At 40.9% G+C, this 22,961-nt stretch overlaps 1 protein-coding gene and 1 non-coding gene across 2 annotated transcripts in view; both read right to left on the reverse strand.

Annotated features, from left to right (window-relative positions):
- Positions 1 to 22,961, reverse strand: part of IQCJ (IQ motif containing J) — a 282,074-nt gene that overhangs the window by 153,227 nt on the left and 105,886 nt on the right. The window lies entirely within an intron of this gene.
- LOC118968273 (U6atac minor spliceosomal RNA) lies at positions 10,601 to 10,725 on the reverse strand. Its single transcript, XR_005055846.1, has one exon. It is a non-coding gene; the product is annotated as a U6atac minor spliceosomal RNA (small nuclear RNA).

The following is a 22,961-nucleotide window of genomic DNA, read 5'->3' on the forward strand; positions in this document are numbered from 1 at the left end:
CATTTGACAAAATTTAACATCCATTCACGATAAAAAACTCTCAACAAAATGGGTACAGAGTGCAAGTACCTCAACATAATAAAGACCATATCTGACAAACCCACAGCCAATATCATACTTAACAGCAAGAAGCTGAAAGCCTTTCCTCTAAGATCAGGAACAAGACAAGGATGCCCACTCTCCCCACTTTTTTTCAACGTAGTACTGGAGGTCCTAGCCATGGCAATCAGAGAACACAAAGAAATAAGAGGCATCCAGATTGGTAAGGAAGAAGTTAAACTTTCACTGTTTTCAGGTGACATGATGTTGTACATTAAAAACCCTAAAGAATCCACCCCCCAAATTACTAGAACTAATAACTGAATTCAGCAAAGTTGCAGGATACAAAATTAATAAACAGAAATATGTTGCATTCCTATATACTAATGATGAACTAGCAGAAAGAGAAATCAGGAAAACAATTCCATTTACATTTGCATTATAAAGAATAAAATACCCAGGAATAAATTTAACCAAGGAAGTGAAAGACCTATACCCTGAAAACTACAAGACACTTATGAAGAGAAATTAAAGAAGATACCAATAAATGGAAATACATCCCATGCTCATAGATAGGAAGTATTAATATTATAAAAATGACCATCCTGCCTAAAGCAATTTACAGATTCAATGAATTCCCTATAAAAATACCAGCAGCATTGTTCAACAAACTAGAACAAATAGTTCTAAAATTCATATGGAAACACAAAAAACCCTGAATAGCCAAAGCAATCCTGAGAAGGAAGAATAAAGCTGGGGAGATTAAATTCCCTAACTTCAATCTCTAATACAAAGCCACAGTAATGAAGACAATTTGGTACTGGCACAAGAAAAGACCCATAGACCAATGGAACAGAATAGAGAGCCCAACCCAAGCATATATGGCCAATTAATGTATGATAAAGGAGCCATGGACATACAATGGGGAAATGATAGCCTTTTCAACAACTGGTGTTGGCAAAACTGGACAGCTACATGTAAGAGAATGAAACTGGATTACTGTCTAACTCCATTCACAAAAGTAACTCGAAATGGATCAGAAACCTGAATGTAAGTCATGAAACCATAAAACTCTTAAAAGAAAATGTAGGCAAACATCTCTTGAATATAAACATGAGCAACTTTTTCCTGAACACATCTTCTCAGGCAAGGGAAACAAAAGCAAAAATGAACAAATGGAACTACATCAAACGAAAAAGCTTCTGCACAGCAAAGGATACCATCAGTAGAACAAACAGGTATCCTACAGTATGGGAGAATATTTGTAAACAACATATCCAACAAGGTATTTAATCCAAAATATATAAAGAACTCACATACCTCAACACCCAAAAAGCGAATAACCTGATTAAAAAATGGGTGGAGGATATGAACAGACACTTCTCCAAAGAAGAAATTCTGATGACAAACAGGCACATGAAAAGATGCTCCACATAGGTAATTATCAGGGAAATGCAAATTAAAACCACAATGAGGTATTACCTCACACCAGTTAGGATGGCCAACATTGAAAAGACAAGAAACAACAAATGCTGGTGAGGATGCAGAGAAACGGGAACCCTCCTACACGGCTGGTGGGAAAGTAAATTAGTTCTACCATTGTGGAAAGCAATATGGAGGTTCCTCAAAAAACTAAAAATAGAAATGCCATTTGACCCAGGAATTCCACCCCTAGGAATTTACCCAAAGAAGACAAGATCACAGATTCAAAAAGACACATGCACCCCTATGTTTATCACAGCACTATTTACAATAGCTAAGACACAGAAGCAACCTAAGCATCCATTAATAGATGAATTGATAAAGAAGATGTGGTACATATACCCAATGGAATATTATGCAGCCATAAGAAGAAAACAAATCCTACCATTTGTAACAACATGGACGGAGCTAGAGGGTATTATGCTCAGTGAAATAAGCCAGGCAGAAAAAGACAAGTACCAGATGATTTCCCTCATTTGCAGAGTATAAGAACAAAGCAAAACTGAAGGAACAAAACAGCAGCAGACTCACAGGCTCCATGAACAGACTAGTGGTTATCAAACAGAAAGGTTATGGGAGGGCGGCTTCAAAGGAAGGGAGAAGGGGATTAAGGGGTGTTATGATCAGCACATATAATGTAGCGGGGGCACAGGGAAGGCAATGTAGCAGAGAGAAGACAAGTAGTGACTCTGTAGCATCTTACTACACTGATGCACCGTGACTGCAATGGGGTATGTGTGAGGGACTTAATAATATGGGTGAGTATAGTAACCATAATGTTGCTCATGTGAAACCTTCATAAGATTGTATATCAATGATACCTTAATAAAAAAAAGAAGCAAAAGTCTAACCACTAGAAAGCAAGAAAATAAAGAGGCAAGGAACAGTCAGAACTGAAGGGCAGACATATGACCCCAGTACAGTCACTCTAGTCATCTAGTCTCAAGCCATCCTAGCTGAGGCCACAGTCATGGAATAGCAGAGATGAGCTATCCCTGCTATGTCCTGGGCAGGTTTCTGACCCACAAAGCTATGAGGTATAATGACAGGGTCACTAGTATGACATTAAGTTTTAGGAAGTTTGTTATACAACAAGACAACTAAAACACTCCCTCCTAAACAAGGCCCAGTCTTTCAAACTTGGGTCTCTGCCTTTTCTTGCCTATAGGGACCTGGTTCTCTCTTTCACACAGAGCCACGCCCCTCTCAAAGCCACAGAGATCCAACCCTGTCACACACACAAGAATTCAATCCTCTCCCACCTGGGGACCCTGTCCTCCAACCACACAGGGACAAAGTCCTTTCACATACAGGGACACAACCTTCTTACACCCACAGAAAGCTGTCCTTAACAAAGACACAGAAAGACTGAGTCCATTTCCATCTGGAGACTGAGCTCTCACATACTTGGTATACCACCCTCTTATGTGCACTTGGACAGTGGTGGTCATTCTGATGGCCTGCCCTCACATGCTCAGAGATGCCACTCCCTCTCTCACACAGGATTCAGTCTTTCTGCCTCCTCCCCTCCACCTCATTCCTTCCCTCTCATGCATGCACATGTGCATGCACACACACACACACACACACACACACACACACACACACAAAAGGATCCATCAGTCACCTCATGCACTGTCTTATCTCTTCAGCTACAGTGTGCATTTAACAATGACCTTGGAGAGACAATGATGCAGCCTTTAGCATCTGATATATAAGTTCCTTCTAATAACAAAAATTTCAGACTCTTAGGAGGAGCAGGGGTGATGGGGTAGATTGCTGGGCAAATGAGCAGGAGTTAAGGCCAAGCTACCAGAAGGAGCACATACTACACTAGAAAACTGAAGACCCAGAATGTCTACCCCTCATCACCATTGTGGACATGACAAGTGGCCTTTCCTTGCCACTAAATGGGAACAATCACTCCACAGACTGTACCCTCCACAACTGTTGGTGGCATGCTCATTCTAGTGCCCTGAGTCCCCTCAGTAACAACCCTGTACTAGATTACCAGTGGAAAGGAAGCAGAATTCCCTTTTTAATTCACACCATGATGCTGGGAGTTTATGTCTTGAATGAAGTATGAAAAGTCTGCATAAGCTATTAGAAGTTATTTAATTTCAGGGGAAGAATAAATAACCAGAAGAAAGGGATTTAGTTAATGACACATTTCCTAGAATGCTAGATCTACTAACAGCTATCAGGTACAGGTCAAAAAGCAGTTAGAAATGTAAGAGTCAATTAGAAACCCATTGTACCTTATCAAAAAAAATCTGTGTTACTTGTCTTTGAGCTCAGCTGTGATCATTGAGCTTAAAAGAAAGCTGACTGAGGCAGCTCCCTCCTTTTCCAAATGGCACTTGCTGCAATCTGCACAATTATGCTCTTCTGCTGCTTAGGCAGCCCCAGAACAAGCGTGGTGATTGGGCATTTACAATTTGCTTAGCTTGCCACCAGAAAGCCTCCCTATATTTTGGCAGCTGGGGTGCATACTGGGGAGAGCCAACAGGATCAAGAACCAAGAAGGAATGGCCACTATTTTATTCTTATCTGCTCAAGAGGGAACCAAGTTGGACCTTGTCAGGAAAATGATGTGGAGATCTACAGGAGGCAACTAGCAAACACAGACAAGCAATGCAAACTCCCCCCGGGAACAGAAACCAAGCAACCTGCTGGTCAATCACATCTTCATCTCTCTATTTGCATCAGTTTTGATAAGCCATCTAGTCCTTAGTTTTCATGTTTAGAAAATTATGCTGATCCAGCAAATCATTTTATCTTCCTTTCTAGCCCTCAGACTGGCAACTATTCTTGGTTTAGGACATTCCAAAAGGAAAACTAGGACTTATAGTTGAGAGTAAATTTTCATCACTAGAATCTTAGAATCTTTCAAGTTGAAAAATAATCTTTGAGAAGCTAATGAAGCTACAGGCATTCTCCCCCAGAAAATATGACTATCAACATACACACACATTTTATATACAATTTCAGATTACCTATGAGTCAACAGGGAGTTTTGGAAATGAAGTGACTTGTCCAAGGTCACACACAGTTAGAAGGAACTAGAATGGAACTCACGTCTTCCAACTTCTAATATCTAGTGTATTTCATGTTCCCACATGCTACACATTGGATAAGCAACCTTCCCGCATGAGTCAACCAAACCGTAAGTCCCATGAGAGCAGGGATCATGGCAGTTCTGCTTTCCAACCTCAATCATAACTGACTCACTCACTCACTGATGGAGAGTTAAAAAAAAAATTCATATTAAGAACCACTATCAACAGTTTTGGTTTCAGTAATGGCATTTGTAACTCTTGGTCAACTTGGTCTTCTATTCAACTACTCCAGAACAAATGATTTTTCACACACATGCAAACACACATTCACCCAGGTGTGCTAACATAAATGCATTACCATTAAGTATATCACAGAATTATATTTTAATGGTGATTTTTTTCCAGATCGCATTTTTTTCCCCAACTAGTATGCCTAATTATTCATAAAACACCTCTGCTTGAGTTTATCTAGTTCATTCTACTATATAAAATACAAACCTTGACATTCCAAAAGAATGGCGCAAGGGTCTCTGCAGAATTGCTACATCAGATCACAATCGGTTTTAACTTGTGTGTGCATACATGTGAATAAGCTCAGGTCCTCATCTTATCAGTAAGTGCAATCAGCCTATTACTCTTCAGTTTCTGTGCTAGTGCCTTTCCTTCTTGCAAAAACATATATGCCCCACCTCTCTCACTTCACACCCCAACCAGGTCATTTTCAAGACCTCCTTATGATATACTAGTGAATTTCTCTTAATTTTTATTTCATTTCTCTTTTCACCTTTCTCACACTCTCCTGTTTCTCCACTCTCAGATTCCACGTTGTTATTACACTGTGGCAGCTCCTTGTCAGAACTCCCTACACTTCTTTCTTCAACCACCCCCCAACCAGCACACTTCTGTATCATTCAAATCAGCCTAGGTAGGATCCTCTCCTCTAGTTTGCCCCCACTCATCTGTCCATGAGACTTTTTAAGAGTCAGTCAGGATGTGGTGTAGTCTTGAATATAGTCTTGATATGATGGGGAGGCCAGGGACTAGATCCCTTTTCTCTCTGCTGCAGTACACCAGGAAAAAGGCGTGTGGCTAGTGCTCAGTGAGTTAAATGTTATTTTCCAGGACTTTGAATCTTGAGCAAGGGATACGGAACACAAGAATCAGATTTATTTAATGGTCCCACCCTAACTTGGCCCTTCCTTCTGGAAGACTGGGGCTGAGGCTTCTGCTTCCCAGGTCTCCAACCTTCCCATCAATCCTGAGAGCCCTACCACCACCACGCATCCTGCCAAAGAGCTCCCTTGCACTTAAGTAATTATGCGCAAGTCAGCCTACTTTGGTTGCAACCCAAGAACTCAGACTGATTCATGAACGCCCTCCAGGGAGCAGGCTAAACCAGACCACTTCACTGCCTCTCTGGTGCCGCAGCCCCATCATTCCACTAGAAGGGGTTAACTGCTTCTCCTCTACCAGATATTTCAGGAGATCAGTCTGCCTACTGGGAAAAGAATTCCTGAACCAGGAGACAAGACATCTGGATACTGGCCCTGACTGTGCCAATAACTAGGTTAAAGTCTTAATGCTATAAAATCACCCTCTAGGTAGCAAGTAGTAGAGCCAGCTTATACTCACTGAACACTTACTATACCCCAGGCATTGTTCTGAGTGCTTCCCATATACATTCATTTACTCCTCACAACAATCTTATGAAGATAATACTGTTATCCTCCTTTTTCAGATGGAAAATAGGCATGGAGAGGTTAAGTAACCTGCTCTAGGTCACACAGCTAGGAAGTAGCTTGAACTCCGTACGCGCTCTTAGCTACTACACTGTCTTTCTGGGTCTTGGTGCCTCAGTTATTATTATTTCTTTCAGTTATAAATAGACTACTTTGCAGATGCTTAGTCTCTGCCTGCCTGGAAGAGATTTATTCTCTAGTTGTAGTACAATGTGACCCACTGTACTGGGTCCAATACTGCACCACAGGTGATTGTTTTAAACTTTAGTCATATCTGAAAGTCCTTGGTCACTCCATCTCTCAAAGAATGTTCTGAGAATGTCCTCAGAGCCTATCGAATCAAGACTGAGCAAAGCTCTCTGCAGCAAATGTGATCTTCACCCTAACTATGTGTTCCAATTTCTAACACAAGAAACTGCCACTAACCTAAGTGGCTTAAACAATACACACATATTACCTTAGAGTTCTATAGGTCAGAAGTATGGCATGGGTCTCACTAGGATAAAATCAAGGTATCACAGGGGTGTGTTCCTTCTGAAGATGCTAGGGGAGAATCCGTTTCCTCGCCTTTTCCAGCTTGTAGAGGCCACCAACATTCGTGGCATCTTCAAATCTTTTTCTGATTCTGATGCTCTGCTTTGGTCATCACAGCTTATCTAACTTTTTTTTTTTTTTTTGCTTCATGTGTCCATCTTTTAATGTACAAACATAAGCTTATCTGACTTTTTTTAAGAACTCTTATTATTACGTTTAAGGCCAACCTGGAAATCTCCTGATTCCAAGGTCCTTAACTTAATCATATCTGCAAAGCCCCTTTAACCATGTAAAAATAACATATTCACAGGTTTCAGGGACTAAGATGTGAAAACCTTTGGGGGCCATTATTTTGCTTACCCAACTGTCTGAATATACAATAGGTAAGCCTAGTATAACAATGGAAAATACTTCAGATACTAAGTTTAGAAATGATAAGGGAATTCCATATTTCTTGGACTATTTTAAATGAATATTTAATCCTCTCTCTGTGCCAGAAAAATGGAGGCAGACACTCAAAAGAAGGGAAAAAAATCACAAGTTGGGACTGCCTCTAACTACAAATTGTATGAGCTTTTATTGCTGAATGCTTTCTTCAGTCTATCTTTTATTGTTTAAATTCAGAAACAGTTGGTTTTCAAGCCTAGTGAAGCCCCAGATTTCTGGATTCTCTATATTACCTTCCATTTTTAATTTCAAACTAGCCAATTTTTATTTGAATATCTTATCTAACGAAGCAAGGAAAACCAGTAGGTTTTTCTGCCACTGGGTTTCCAACTTCCCAGCCTAAAGTACCTATTTCCTTAATGCCCGACTACAAATTTAGAACCATATATTTTAGGTTTTATACATAAGTACTCATTTCATGGTACCAATTTATACTATTAGGACAGTATCAATTGTGGCAATAAATATAGTTCAAAGTATGAGGTCCCTGTACCACTGACATTTATTTCTTGCTAACATAGTCCAATGTGTGCTCTGGGTTGGTGAGTGGCTTTCTTTCATGAGATAATGCATTGGCCTGGGTTCTTTCCATCTTGTGGCTCTGCCATCACTTCACAGATCTCTTTTTATTTACATCTAGCTCCCATAATGGGGAAAAAACATGTAAGAACCACAGCTGCATCTTTAAGCGTTCTGGCTAAGAAACGTACACTCCTCTTCAGCTGAAATTCCACGGTCAAAACCCACCCAAATTGCTATACCAATCTGCAAGGGAGGCTAGGAATGTGATCTGCTGTCTCCAGAGAGAAGAGGAGAACAGGTATTTTGGCTGGTTTATCTGCTTACCCAAGTGAGAGTGCTGGGGTGATTGCTGCATTTGCTCTACTCTGTATTAGAGGGTTGTAGAAGGCACCTGAGAGTTTTACCTCTATTCATAGATTTTAAGATCCCAAGATTTTCCATTTATAATATTCTTCAGATCACTGATTTCAGAACAGTACCATGAAGTTTCAACTCCCTTCATTAAAAGTGGAGAAATGGTGGCATACAATGGAAAGGACACAGATTTTAGCATTAGAGTTATAGAATCTTGGGTTTATCCCCTTATCTAGCTATTTAATCTCTTTTGAACTTTCTTTCTTTGAACCTTTTTTTTCCCAAGAGAAAAAGAAAAACTTAGCCATGATTACCTTTTCCATGTATCTTATGGTCTAACAACTAAGATCTCAATAGCAAAGCGAGTAGCTTCCCATCACTGTTTCAACATCATCACGTTAACTATGACTCTCACAGAGAATATGCCCAGGGGAGGTAAGTGCTAATCCAGCTACATTTCTAGGGTGACAGAGAGAATTAATACCATACTCATTATATCAAGCAGCATGCTTTGCATATACTAGATGCTCAGTAATGTTAGATCCCATTTTTTTCTCCTTCCTTTCCCACTTGTTTAGAATCAAAGAAACTTGCCTTTGTGAGAAATGTCAGTGAAGTACACGTGCTTTTCTACTTGATTAAAATTTCACAGTCCATCTAGTTACCCTATAACCACTGAGAAGACATCTCCATTTCTGCCACACATTCTTTGTTTAATAGGATAAAGCTCATTTCAGAGATTGCTGAGGAGCACTTTTCATTAGAATTTACAGGACCTACTTTTAAAGTTCAAGGCCTTAGGGTATTTACAATTAAACCAGAAAGTCAGAGTACGTGGAGGAGAAAACAACCTTCATTAGACCACTGCTTGCAAACTAGAGGCTGCAGAACACATCAGCCCATGGGCATGGTTGCTTTGTCTGTACTACATTAGCAAAAAATGTAATCTGGTTTGCAACATTTAAAAGCCAGACGATATCATTAAATTTGAATTTCTGGCTTCTGGAAAGAACTGGGAAAAGGTAGCCATACCAGGCTCTTGGTACTACAAGGTCACAAAAGATGCTCATTTGAGAGTAGCTATTCCCTTTGCATAGGGCAGAAACTCTCCTTTGCCTCAGTCCCCTGCCTCCCCCACCCCCATACCACCTATTACATTCTCTTCCTGGCCCCTCGAGGCAACTACTCTGTGCCTCTTGTTCTGGATCCTGTGGCCTATAAAGTATGACTAGTTTTTTTACTTGCGTAATTCCTTTTCATTCAGGTAAAACTCTGTTCAATCAAATCACATTATTTTCTGTTTTCTAATATTCCATGAAAATCATTCCCACATTTGAGAATGATCCAGGATGGGCTCAGATGCCACGACTAAACCTGTGTTTCAGCCAGTTTTATTTGGATCAAAGATGGATGAGAGGGGAAAGAGAAGAGTTAGAAAATAAGGGCCATAAGAAGGGAGGGAATGGTGGTTTGAACTAGTGCAGTGGTAGCAGCAATGCAGAAATGCCCGATGTGGGAGATTTTGAGAAGGCATGATCACAGGAGCTAACAATTGGATTTTATATTTACTTACCCTTCACTTCCTCCATGAATTTTATTGGACTTTCCACATCCACATTCCCCACTTCAGTTAGACCTACTGCTCATCTTCTAATTTCTGCCTAACATTCTAAAAGTTTGCTTACATACAAGGGACAAAGGAAATAGAAACATCAAATGAAGCTTCAATGTTAGGTACCTTTGTTAAAGACCAAGAGTGCAGGAGAATGGGCAATATTAGTTTTCTATTTTGGAGGGTGGGGCACAAGAGAAAGCCAGAGGGGGAAGTTAAAGAGTTTAGTTTGGCACGTATGAGTCAACTAATGGATGGAGATATCCAGCAGATAGTGGTGTAGAGTAACGGTCAGTCACGTGGACTCTAGAACCAGAGGCCTGGGTTTGCATTTGAGCTCTACGACTTCCTAGTTATGTGACCTGGGTTAAGTTAATTAACCTCTCAGCCCCTGATTTTCTCTGAAAAGTGGGAATTAACAATCACATCGCATTAATAACCATAGTGCAGAAGTGGGCCTGGGACCGCAGGAGACAAGGCATCACAGGGCAGACAATGAAAATACTCCCCCAGGTGATGCTCAGGAAGGAAGAAGCCAGGTGCAGAGCCCTGCTGGGAAGCAGAGAGGCGGACGCAGCCCTAGGACAGCAGTTCTCAAGTGTGGCTGCGCACCGCAATCACCTGGGGAGCTTCCAGAAAAATACCGACGTCTAGGTCTCATCCCGAGATTCCGATTGGATTGTTCTGGCATGTGGCCTGAGTGGCAGGAGTTTTAAAAGTTACCCGGGTGGTTTTATATATAGCCAGTTTTGAGAACTGCATCTCTACGAGAAGGCACAAACAATATATTTGTCTTTTTTTTTTTGCATTCTTAAAAACAATGGTTAGATGCCATAAGGAGGTGATGATGCCTTAACCATATGCATGTTATCAGGCCCAAGGACCTCTTCCATCCTTACCGAGGGGAGTGCTAACTTTTTCTACTTTCATATAACATGTATTTATCATTTTTAAAGTGGGGTCCATCCATCAAATTGTAATTTAAATGTAAATTTAAACAATTCCTTTCTTATAACATTACTGTATGTCAAAGATATAATAAGATATAATAAAAATAACAGCTACCATTTACAGCAATTAGAGTAAAATAATGTCCTGATTATGAACTTGGGCTCTGAAATTAAGCCTGGGTTCAAATCACAGGTCTACCCCTTATTATCACTACACCTGTGTGAATTTGAGAAAGTTTCTTATCTTTCTGTGCTTTAGTTTTTTCTTCATCTGTAAAATGAAGATTGTATCACTATCATATAGAGTTATTTGTAGGGTAATTGTATTATTCTTTGAAAAGAAGTTAGAACCGTGTCTGGCACAGAGTAAGCACTTAATAAACATTTACTATTATATAAACATTTCCAGGCACTGTACTGCATACTTTATAAGCAACAAGGTGCATGACCAAGATATTAGGTCTTGTCTTTCTACTACTGAGGATCCATCAGCCTATTTCCTCTTGAGAGATGATATGAAAAGTCTTTGAGTTGTAAGTCTTGTGCTCATTTTCTGATTTCTGGAGTACTGGCTCATAGCTGGGAATTTTTCGTGGCTACAAAGAACTGCTTTCACCAAGAGCACATACCCTTCTCATGTGTCCACATCCAATGAGTGGTCAATGTAGGAATACAAAGGCATTGTTCCTTTGATTAATTTACATCTCAGATAGAACTCTGATCCCAGAGTTCTCAGTGGGATCAGCTGAAACCTCTGTTCCAATTTCTTTTACTGTTTCACTTCTCCCTTCTGCCCAACCCTGCTGCTGTGACGCCTACATGAGCATTGTTCCTGAAAGCATACCCCCAAAATTCTGCACAAGAACTTCCATCTCAGAGTCGTTTCCCTCTGAGGGACTATGAACTAAGACAGTGAAAGAAAGACTGAGGGCAATTGACTACTAGGTTAAGAAGAAATGTAAATTCAGAGGGACTCCTTGGCAGAATATTAAGACTTCCCTCTCCAGGGTAGTTGGAAGTGGGGAGGAGGAGAGAGGTCAGAATAAGCTGTGGATCTGTGTATGTGTGCATGTATGAGGACCAGTATGTAAGGCTGGAAAACCCTTCAGGCAACTATGTTCAGTGGACTCAGAGGTCTCAGAAGACACTTTGAGTATCCAAAATGACAAGGAATCTCCTTCTGATAGGGACATCAATATTGCAGAGCAGCTCAATAGTGCACATCCTTTGAAGTCTAGGGCTAATGGTAGGAGATGTTCTTATAGAACTGAACTCCCATACAGTAAAATGACATTCCCAAAATAACAGGTGAGGTGGTGGCCTTTAACCATAAGAAAGAAGGTGGGTAAAATTATTATAGTAAATGGGAAGTCAGAGTGGCTGCCAGGGACACTTAACCTACAGAGAGCTATGGAAATGGTGAATAGCATATACTATCTCCAGGAGCAAGATAGGCAGGCAGCCCACCATGTACTGCATAATCGATACAATCGAAAGAAATTAAGGATGGATTACTAAGACGTTCAGGGTAATAATTTTTTTAATCCCTCACACAATTTTCACATCTGAGCAAGCTTTTAGACCTACAGCCCATTGAGTGAAGGTGAGGCTGAATTACCAGGAGAAAAGATCCTAAAACACCACAGTATGTGCATATGATAGTATGACCTCAGTTCTTTCCAAAGGGATCTATGACCACTGACTTAAGTAATCACACACTGAAAAAGAGACAATTGAGACATTTTGAGGACTCTGGACACTAATAGCCCTTGATAACCAAGGGGACAGAATGACTCAGGCACTTGATGGCAACCAGCCTCTGTCATTGGCCATGACAACTGGGGCACAATGGCCAAATGAACAAAGTAGCTGTGCTGGCAGAGATGGAGGGTGCACGTGGGCCTGAAAGCATGGGAATCCCTCACACCAAGTCTTACCTAGATTTCACTACTGACAAATACCACATCTGCTAGTAGAAAATATCAATGATCCCCCATATGGCACCATCACTTGGGAAAACCAAGCATCTACTTGGCGGTAGTGGGAACCAGTGCTCCTGTCACCTGCTACACAACCAGCAGCAGCTGGACTCAGCTGCAATTTGGAAGGCTCACGGAGGTATCAGCTTGGAGATGACACCCTTCAAGGACAGTATAGCACCAACAGTCAGAATACATGGGTCTGGAACCAAGGGGTAGCAGGAGTGGCCTCACTATTATCACTGCTACTACATACTTGAGTAAATCTCCCATCCTCACAGCTCTAGACTCTTCAGGTCTACAGGTCCTGAACTGCACATAGGCAATATTCCCTCTGACCAGGTGTCTACTGGGGTGTCTCTTGCTACTCCCCTACCCAATTTTGAAGGTCAATGTAGCAGTCACAGACCAACAAAGGCATGGTGACCAGGAATTCAGACCCCTCCAGGGTGAGGGTCTGGGTTGCCTCACAGGATAAGCCATTTTGAACTGTACACGCACTGAGGGTTGAGGGGTGGGTAGCAGAGGAGGAAAATGATGAGTATCAGTGTGGCTCTAAACCAGCTGCAGTGCAGGGGCTATGGTTCATCTTCTAACTTTCTCATAACCAGAAAGAAGTTAACCAGAATTCTTGAAGACCTGTTACCAAATGGGGTGAACTTAATATCTGAAGACTACAGATCTGAGTGTGTGAGGGATGAGCTGCAGTATATGTCATGGTGCACTGCCCGCCCAGGCTGCCCTTCAAGCCCAAGACAGCCATTCCCCCAGATGCCAGGGATGTTGGCCACTGGTGCTGCCAGCAGAATTCCTCCCAGGAATTGTTATTGGCTGAAGAAGGCTTCCTGACTCAAAGTTACACCACCTCCCACGGGCAGTCCACACCCAATGGCTAGTCTGTGCAGGATACAAAAACCAGGCCCTCTTAGCTCAGCTCCGGACAACTGATGGGCCATTTTAGTTCCTGAGTTCCCAGTGGTACTGGCTGAGGTCTTGTTATAATTGACTCAGAGTTCAATTTTTCCCTTTGCCCAGTCCTACTTCCTTTGCTCTCTTATGTGGTTGATTCATGACAGTATCCTCCCATAAATGTCTTGCATGCCAATATCTACTCAGAGTCTGAGGGAGTGGATCTACAGCACCAGAACAAAGGTTTTGTACTTAATACCTAAAAGAAAAACTCTCCCCACCCCAAATTTGCCCTTGATGAGAGTAGTAATATCTGGATTCTAAGATGTTTGTCTCCAAAGTCTGTAATTATTATCAGAAATAAAAAAGAGACACCAGGGAGAATGTGCCTAAAGGAGCCAAAATTCTGATTTTCAAAAACAAGAACACCTACAAAGATACCTTGGGTAGCCTCCTCCACCCCCACACCCAGTGCCTTCAGCATAAATTCACATGTGAGCTCAGTTAAGAGGGAAGATTTTGCTTTTATCCTTCTGGATTCACAGGACTCTGTCACTCCTCTGGGAAGGAAATGGCAGCTTCTTATAGAAAATTATTTTCTGCTGAAATGTCTGAAAAGGTTGCAGTGGCCCCACTGGTCTCCTGTATGGAGAAATGTACCAGAGATACGGGCAAGAAAATCATCATAATGATAAAATATAGACCTCTATATAGTCCCTACTGGGAAGAATGGAAAACTGAGCTTGCATCCAATGACTTCTGGTTCCTGAACAGAATGTTTAACCTTGGCCAGGGTGTTTTCAGAATGGCTTTATACTAACTTGTAATAGAGATAAAATCTCCCTGTTAAAATAGCTATAATATTAGTCACCTCAGGGGGATGCTGTCAGGCTTTGCAAAGTGCTTTGCAGCTCCTCAGATAAAACCAGAGATAAAGCTGCAGTGTTATTATTTTTCAACCTGGAGGGCTATTAGGCTAACCCTCTGCATGAACTCACTCTAATAAACTAACTCTAAAGCCATGTATAAGCTATAAATCCTAGTGCCCACTTCATTTTGGCAATGACAAGGAAAACAAGATGACCACTTGACCCCTGGGCCTAGGGAAGTTCAGACTCCCACCCAGGGAATATGAGGAACTGAGCACTGAATTTCAGATGGTACCTAAGGAGTGAGTATAATCATTGCTCCCCCAGCCACAATGTGTCTTTGAGCAAAATCTAGATCCTCAATCAAGAACTAAGGTGCCCCATGATCAGACCTCAGCCTCCTCATCCTCTTCTTCATCTTCCTAACTAAAAGAGGCTGGGGCAGCTAACTGTTCACCCAAATCCACACTCTCCTCTCCTGAGCACACAGTTCTGGGAAGCGGCTGCCAGTCAGGCAGGACTGTGGGACCTGTTCTCACCAAGTGCTCTGTGTTGCTTTCAAGCTTGGGTGAAAGGTTAGGAAGAGCCGTGTTGACCCCTCCTCCATCTGCTGACTAAATGCCAAGGGCACTAAAAGCCAGGGAATGGCTAAGTCACTGAACTGAGAACCCCTGAGAGCAGGAACATCCTGACAGGACTGCTATATGAGTGCAAAATAGAGCTCTATTCTGCTAAGCATTGAATTTCGGAGGCTTCTTTGGTAAAATGTCTAGTGGTACCCTAACTAAGCAAGAACTCTTTTTGAGCCATTGCTACATGTCATGAACTTTTCCAAGAACATACCCTAAATATCTCTTTTAATCCTGACAACAGCTTACAAGTCAGATACTGTTATTATTTCCATTTTGCAGAAAATAAGGCAACAATAGTTAAGCGAAATGTCCAGAGTCACATTGCTGATGAACAGTGAAGCCAGAACCAGAGCCCAGGTCTCTCTGAGTTTAGTGCTGGACCCTTACGGCCCCAAGGCGTGGCCCACAGTCTCTCCTTCCCTTTCTCCTCTGTGCTTCTCAGGCTGTGCCCTCACCAGGTCATGCGCCTCAAGGCTAGTCTTCCTGCTGGGAATGACTCTCCTTTTCTCCATCTTTTCCTGTCAGATCCAACAAGGCACTGCTGAACTTCCAGCTGCTCCTGAAGAAGTCTTTCCCAGTCTGGATTCACCCCTCCACTCCCAGCTTCCCTCTGCCTTCCACTTGTCCTGTCACCAGAGAAGAATGCACTCCCCAATGGGCCTCTTGGCAGAATGGCCTGTTCCTGTGTAGGCATCCAAGATGAGACCGCAAGCCTGGGCAGTCAGTGCTACCTGACCTACCCCAGAGCTGCACACATTCCCTGGCAGAGGTAGGTGCTCAGGAAATCTTTACTGAACTGAATACCTGTACCTGAAATACAGAACAGTGAGACAAGTAGATATTTTTCTCAATAATATGCTGAGAGCTGCAAGATTCCTGCATCAAACACATGACAGTCCCACCTGGGAAAAGACAGGCTTTCTCTAGTTCACAGCAGCTGAGCAGGGTGCTGAACCTGACCACAGTTCCCAGCTCTGTTCATACACAGGGTGGGAGCTGAGTACTTCTGGCCACATTTCAGGAGCACTGGAATGGAAAGGACCCCTCCTAAAACTCTGTCTCCCGTCCACACCCTAGTCATAGCAACCTGATGCCTAAAATTCTACAATGAAAGGTTCATTCCTTAACAAGGTTTGGCATTTTCAGATATTCCTATCCTGAGGTAAATAGGTTTGTTAGGTTCTTTCCTAAGAGTGAGTGTTGACAGGGAAACAAGAGAGTATGAGAATCTTAGCCTAGAGGCCCTGCAGCTTGAGGAGGGAGGGATCAGAATCAGCAATCAGGGGAGAGCTGGAAAAAGAATACCTGGGACATGCAACACCAGTTCTGCCTGTTTCACGGAATTGCTGTTTCAGGGTTGGACTAAGCCCAGGCTTGGCCCCCAACAGGAGTTCATACTTGTTTATGGAAGGGGGAAGCCACTGGCAGCCTCCCTGCTTTACCCAAGAAGAGTCTTCTTAAAAGAGGACACAAAGAGTCCTACCCTTGGCCAAGACTAAACACCAACTGGTACCTAGGACAGCAAACTCCACATGATTCATTTCTAGAGCTGCACATGCTACCTCTGTCAGTTTCAGGAATTGCTTGTCACTTTCTCCCTCCAGTGCCAAAGGATGAAGTAAGTACAGCATAAAATGATTAAATGAACCAGAATTTGCTAGAACAATCTTGGTCTTGGTTCCAGGGCTAAAGATTACAACTGGTTAAGTATTGATTTGTTAATTACAGATCGCTAGACCAGGCTTAAAAAGAAAACTATCAACCCTTGCACCAGCCCTAGGTGCTATGAAGAAATAAATAGAAATCACCTCTTCTCTTCTGCTGGAGCCCCAGCTTCCCTTTCCAAATTTAGCTTTCCTTTGACAAAATGAAGTAGGCTATATACAGTAACTGTTATTTCTTTGACTAATAATTTTCCCTCCCAAAGACTCTACCACAGTTGCTATCTTCTGAATCCTATCCTCTATTTTGTCAAGGTTCTACCCATGACTTTACATAAGCCTGTCTCTATAGTATGAATTCAGATGTGCCATGAAGTCCCCAATGGCTAAATAACATATTCTTTCTCCCCAATCCCATTACCACCACCTTCCCCAACAGCACCTATAATTTCATGCTTAGAGCACCATCCCCTCCAACTTGAATTAAATTCCAGTTTAAGATGTGAATTGCTGAGAGGACCATTAAATGAACTGAGACTATGAAAGTCAGCTTTTATTAATTCAAATACAGGCACACCTCAGAGATACTGCAGGGTGGGTTCCAGACCACTGCAATAAAGTGACGATAGCAATAAAGCAAGCCAAATAAAATTTTTGGTTTCCAAGTACACTTAAAAGTTCTGTTTGTGCTATACTGTAGTCTGTTAAGTGTGAAATTGCAATATTTCTTAATAAATGTATATACCTTAATTAAAAAGTACTTTTTTATTGCTAAAAAATGCTTATCATTGTTTGAGCTTTCAGCAAGTAATCACTGATCACAGATCACCGTGACAAATATAATAAGGAAATGCTTGAAATAATGTGAGAATTACCACAATGTGAGACAGATACAAAATGAGCAAATGCTGGTGGGAAACTAGCACTGGTACACTTGCTCAATACAGGGTTGCCACAAACCTTCAATTTGAAAAAAAAACTCAATATCTGTGCAGCACAATAAAGTGAAGCACAACAAAACAAGGCGTGTCTGTATCCAACAAGTCATTTCTTTGGCTCCCACAATGAGAGGGACACATTGATTTGATAAAGGTAACACTTGATTTTAAGTCGCAAGATGAAGGAAGGGGATACCAAGGGAAGTCTACGAAACTGAGGGTCAGGAAGAGCCTGAGGAGAATGACAACTCACTGTGATACAGGGTGGGACCCAGGAATAGAAGAAGGGCATTAGGTAAAAATAAGAAAATCTGAATAAAGGATGAACCTTACTTAATAATAATGTATCACTATTGTTTCATTAGTAATAACAAATGTGCCATATAATGTAAGGGGTTAATAACAGGAGAAACTGCAGTATGTGGGAACCCCTCTGTGCTATCTCACCAATTTTTCTGTAAATCTAAAACTGTTCTAAAAATAAAGTCTATTTTTAAAAAGAACAGAAAGGAAGGCTGAGAACACTAACGACTATGGCAAAGGTGCCCATAACCCCTCCTTCTCCTTTAAGAGGTTACCTCTCCCTTAACTTCAGTGGCTGATGAAGTGGAATTGATCCCATTCCAGCTTCAGATAAGGGCTCTGATTGGTTTAAGCCAATCAATATATCCCACCCACCCTGGCCACAGTGATTAGTTAAAAAATGGGCACATAACCAACCAGAGTATTAGGGCTCCAGATGCTACACACTGAGGCCTTAGAAAAGAAAAACTTTTACTCTGCCTCTGGACCCAGGTCTGGGAATATGAGGCTTCTGAGGCTGCAGCTCTCTTGTTACCAAGAAGAGAAAAGAGCTGAGATGCACACTATGAGACAGCGCATGTCCAAAAGCAGTAAAGTGAGAACCATGTCATGGTGCCATCGTTCGAACTTCCCTGACTAAGTCTGCGCTGGAGGGCAGCATGTTTGGGTTTCTGCCATTTGCAACATGCAAAAATTCTAAGTAGTCTCATGGATGTACACAGTTCACAGTGTTGCCTGTGGTGACCACTGACTTCAGCAGGGAAGGCCACTCTCCAGAAGCTCCTGCCGTGCCGAAGTCACCAGGCCTTGTGGCAGAGCCAAGTTCATCTAAAGGGGCACAGTTTGTCACAACTTTCAGAGTGTTTCCTATGATTCTGAAAATAGCAACCAGAAGAGTGAGGGAGGGTTAGGCAATGGGCACTTCTGTTTTCTTCCCAAAAGGTCTACTGTAATCAAGTTAGCTTCTAGTTCTGGGCCTGACCATGTACAGAGCAAAAAGATCAGGCAAATTAGAGTTTCATATTGAATTTTGAGTTAGGAATAAGAAGCTGGGCCTTAGTGGCCATGGAGGCATGGACCATCCTTTCTTTTTAAAAATAAACATCGTTTTTAGAACAGTTTTAGATTGACAGAAAAATTGGTAAGGGAGCACAGAGGTTTCCCACATACTGCACAGTTTCTCCTGGGATGTTCACCCTGTGTCCCCAGGGCTTAGTGCACCAGCAACTATCTAATAAGGCCTCATTAAACACATGCTGAACAAAATAAATAGCTGTAAATTTATTTAACCATAAAATAAATTCTCTAGATTAAACAAAAATAATCTGTCACAACACCATGTCCAATCCAGTGTTTTCAAGACAGAAACTAAGACAAATTCCAAGACTGAAAGCCTAATACCAACATCTTCAAGGACTCAGTGGATTTCTCAGAACTCTTTGCCTGAGCGACAGAATGTTGTCACCCTGAGGCTTGTTTCTCACTCTTTGGAGAGCTAGCCATGTGATTCAGGAAAGCCTTCAAAGATGACCAGTCTGACATTTTACTTTCTTCCACAAACAGCATGTTCAAAAGTGCTGTGCTGGTTTAGACCTGTTAGTTCAGATTGATGAGTGAGAAATTTGCTGCTCTGTCATTAACTGCATCTTGCCAGACAGGAAGCAACTTTTCAAAAACAGCAGCAACTCATACTGGTAGAAAAATAAAGTAAGATAGAACAGTAACAGTTACCTTTCCTCCCATCTGAGTTTGCAAAGTCGAGAGGGTGAGCACATTTTCTGCTACTCAAAAGCAATGGCTGTCTCCTTAATAATACCTAGAGTATGTGGGGCCTACTGACCTGCTCTTGATAGTAGCTTCTATTTGCTGATTACAAATCCTGAACAACAAAGACATGAGGGTTTCAACCTAGCCTTCCACAAACTTTGAGTTTTTGAACCACTTTGAAATGAGCTGTCTGATTGTTACAGAAATAACTCAGAACCAAATGCAACCAGACTGGTCACTAAATCACCATATTTGAAGGATTGGTTTGTGTTTTGGGATCCTAAAAGTTGGACTTCATTCATCCAGCCATTATCTACCTGTTCAACTGATATTTCCTTCCTTGCTTTATTCATTCAACAATCATAGCATCTACTATGTAATCTCAGTGTTTACATGGTGCTTGGTTCTGTGGATATGTGGCTACTTAGATCCATCAGATCTACCCTAGACCCCAAACATTCAGCCCTCACTGAATCAACATTCACTGCAACATTATTTCCATCCTGACAATCCCCATGCCCTGCAACCTTGATGTGTAAAGATAACTGGTGGTTTTTAAATATGTCCACAAATTTTGTGATACTCTTCTCTTCAATAAGTGGAAATTAATTCTCCTCTCCTTGAAAACAGACTGGACATAGTGACTTGCTTCTAACAAACAGAATATGACGGAAGTGACTGCGTGTCACTTTATGTCACTTTAAGTCTTTAAATCCTGTGGCCTTCTCCTGGTTCTCTTTCTTGGAACACTTGCTCTGAGGGAAGTTAGCTACCATTTTGCAATGAGAATTCAAGCAGCTCTATGGAGACACCCACATGGCAAGGAAGAGAGGCCTTCTGCTTAAAGTCAGTAAGGAACTGAGGATCATGCAAACAGCCATGTGAATGAGCCATCTTGGAAGTGTGTTCTCCAGCCTTAGGTAAGCCTTCAGATGACTGTAGCCCCAACTAACATCTTGACTGCAACCTCATCAGAGGCACTAATCCAGAACCATCCAGCTAAACCATTCCTTAATCCTGACCCTGAGAAACTATAAGATAATAAGTATTTGTTGTCTTAAGCTAAGTTTTGGGATAATTTGTTATGAAGCAACAGATAACTAACATAGTAACTAACAAACCCAGGTTTTGTGAATACAGTGGATTCGCACTGAAGATCTTTTCTAACCTTCTCTAGAGTGCCCTCCTATACTACAGATACTAGGAAGATGAAAATCATATTTCTAAAATTCCCTTGCAGCCAGAGTTCTGAAGGTGATTTAGATTCCACCAATCAGAACGTGCTTCTGGGAGATGAGGAAGGGGTAGGCAAGGAAAGGCTTTTTTTCTTTACTTTTTTGTTATTTACATTCACCTTATATTTAATAGATCATTCCATTACTCCTGCCTACTCTACTTCATGCCATTTTTTAATTGAAGTATAGTTGATATATGGTATTATATTTTTTCAAGTAATCTACATTAAATGTTCACCCAAGTAGTGTATTTACTGTCAATATACAAAGAGGTTACAGAACCATTGACTATATTCTCTATGCTCTACTTTCATCCCTGTAACTAATTTATACATGACTGAGATTTTGTGCCTCTTTATCCCCTCCACCTGTTTCACCCACTCATCTCAGCAACACTAGCATGACAATCACCAGTTACTTCTCAGCATTTATGGGTTTACTTCTACTTTGTTCATTTATTTTGTTTATATTCTATATATAAGTGAAATAATGGTATTTGCATTTCTCTGCCTGGCTTCTTTCACTTAGTGTATCACCCTGTAGTCCATCCATTTGTTGCAAATGGCAAGATTTCTTTCCTTTTTTGTGGCTGAATAATATTCCATTATATATATGTACCATATCTTTATCCATTCATCCTCTGATGGGCAGTTTGGTTGCTTCCATATCTTAGCTATTGTAAACAATGCTGCAATAAATATAGGAGTGCACATATCCTTTTGAATCAGTGATTTTGTTTTCTTCAAATAAATTCCTAGAAGTGGAATTACTGAGCCAAATGGTATTTCAATTTTTAGTTTTATACTGCTTTTCATACTGGCTTCACCAATTTACATCCTCACCAAGAGTGTAGAAGGGTTCTCTTTTCTCCATATCCTCACCAATACTTCTTTTTTCTTGTATTTTCAATAGTAGACATTCTACTGGTGTGAGGTGATGTCTCATTGTGGTTTTGATTGCATTTCCTAATGATTAATGATATAGAGCATCTTTTATGTGCCTATTGGTCATCTGCATGCCTTCTTTGCAAAAATGTATCATTAGGGATTTTACTGATATGAGAAAATGCTTGAGATACAGTGCTAAGTGAAAAACAGCATGTTGCAAAGTTATACATAAAACTTGATCACAAAATTATTTTGAAAAACCATAATCTAGAAAAAAGACTAGAAGGGAATGAATTCAAATGTTATAGTGTGTTAATGTGGCTATATCAGGCTAGGAGTTTATGGGTGATTTTATTAACTTCTTTTGCCATTCTCTATCTTCCATATTTTCTTCCAACTTTCTCTGGAAAATTTTAAAAAAGGAAGAACTGAAGTATAGTACAATGAACATCCACATACTCTTCATTTATAATTTTTATGTACTTATGTAACATAAATTATGTTAACATGTTCCACATCTTTCTTCTCTTTGTCTCTCTTTACATCTGTCTCTTTTTCTCCTTTCCTCTCTCCCTCCATCAATTTATCCATCTATTAAATATCCATCCATTTATCTACTCTACTCTTCCTTATGAATTGTTTATATATAATGTATAATATGTGTATACATGGTATATATTTATATATACACACACAAATATACACACTCTTGTTGAATCACTTTTAAGTGATGTTCTAAGAAGGATAATTTTTTTAATCATACTAATTTTACAATGTATATATGAGTACACACAATCAGTAGAATTGTGCGTGTGTGTGTGTATGTGTGTGTGTGTGATGGGAGGGGAGAGGCCTCTAACTCTGAGTTTTGACCATGGGTCAAGAAAGGATTTCAAATAAAACTTTAAGAGCCAGAATTTGCATATATTGTTTTCTGCTGATAATGCAGAATCAACATTTCTGTTTAAGCATATTTACAGGCTAAAGGTACACATCCCTTTCTACCATAGTAGTCCTACCTTTCCTCTCCAGCTTACCTCAGA

This window comes from Manis javanica, chromosome 3 (assembly GCF_040802235.1).
Source record: "Manis javanica isolate MJ-LG chromosome 3, MJ_LKY, whole genome shotgun sequence".
NCBI classification, from domain to species: domain Eukaryota; kingdom Metazoa; phylum Chordata; class Mammalia; order Pholidota; family Manidae; genus Manis; species Manis javanica.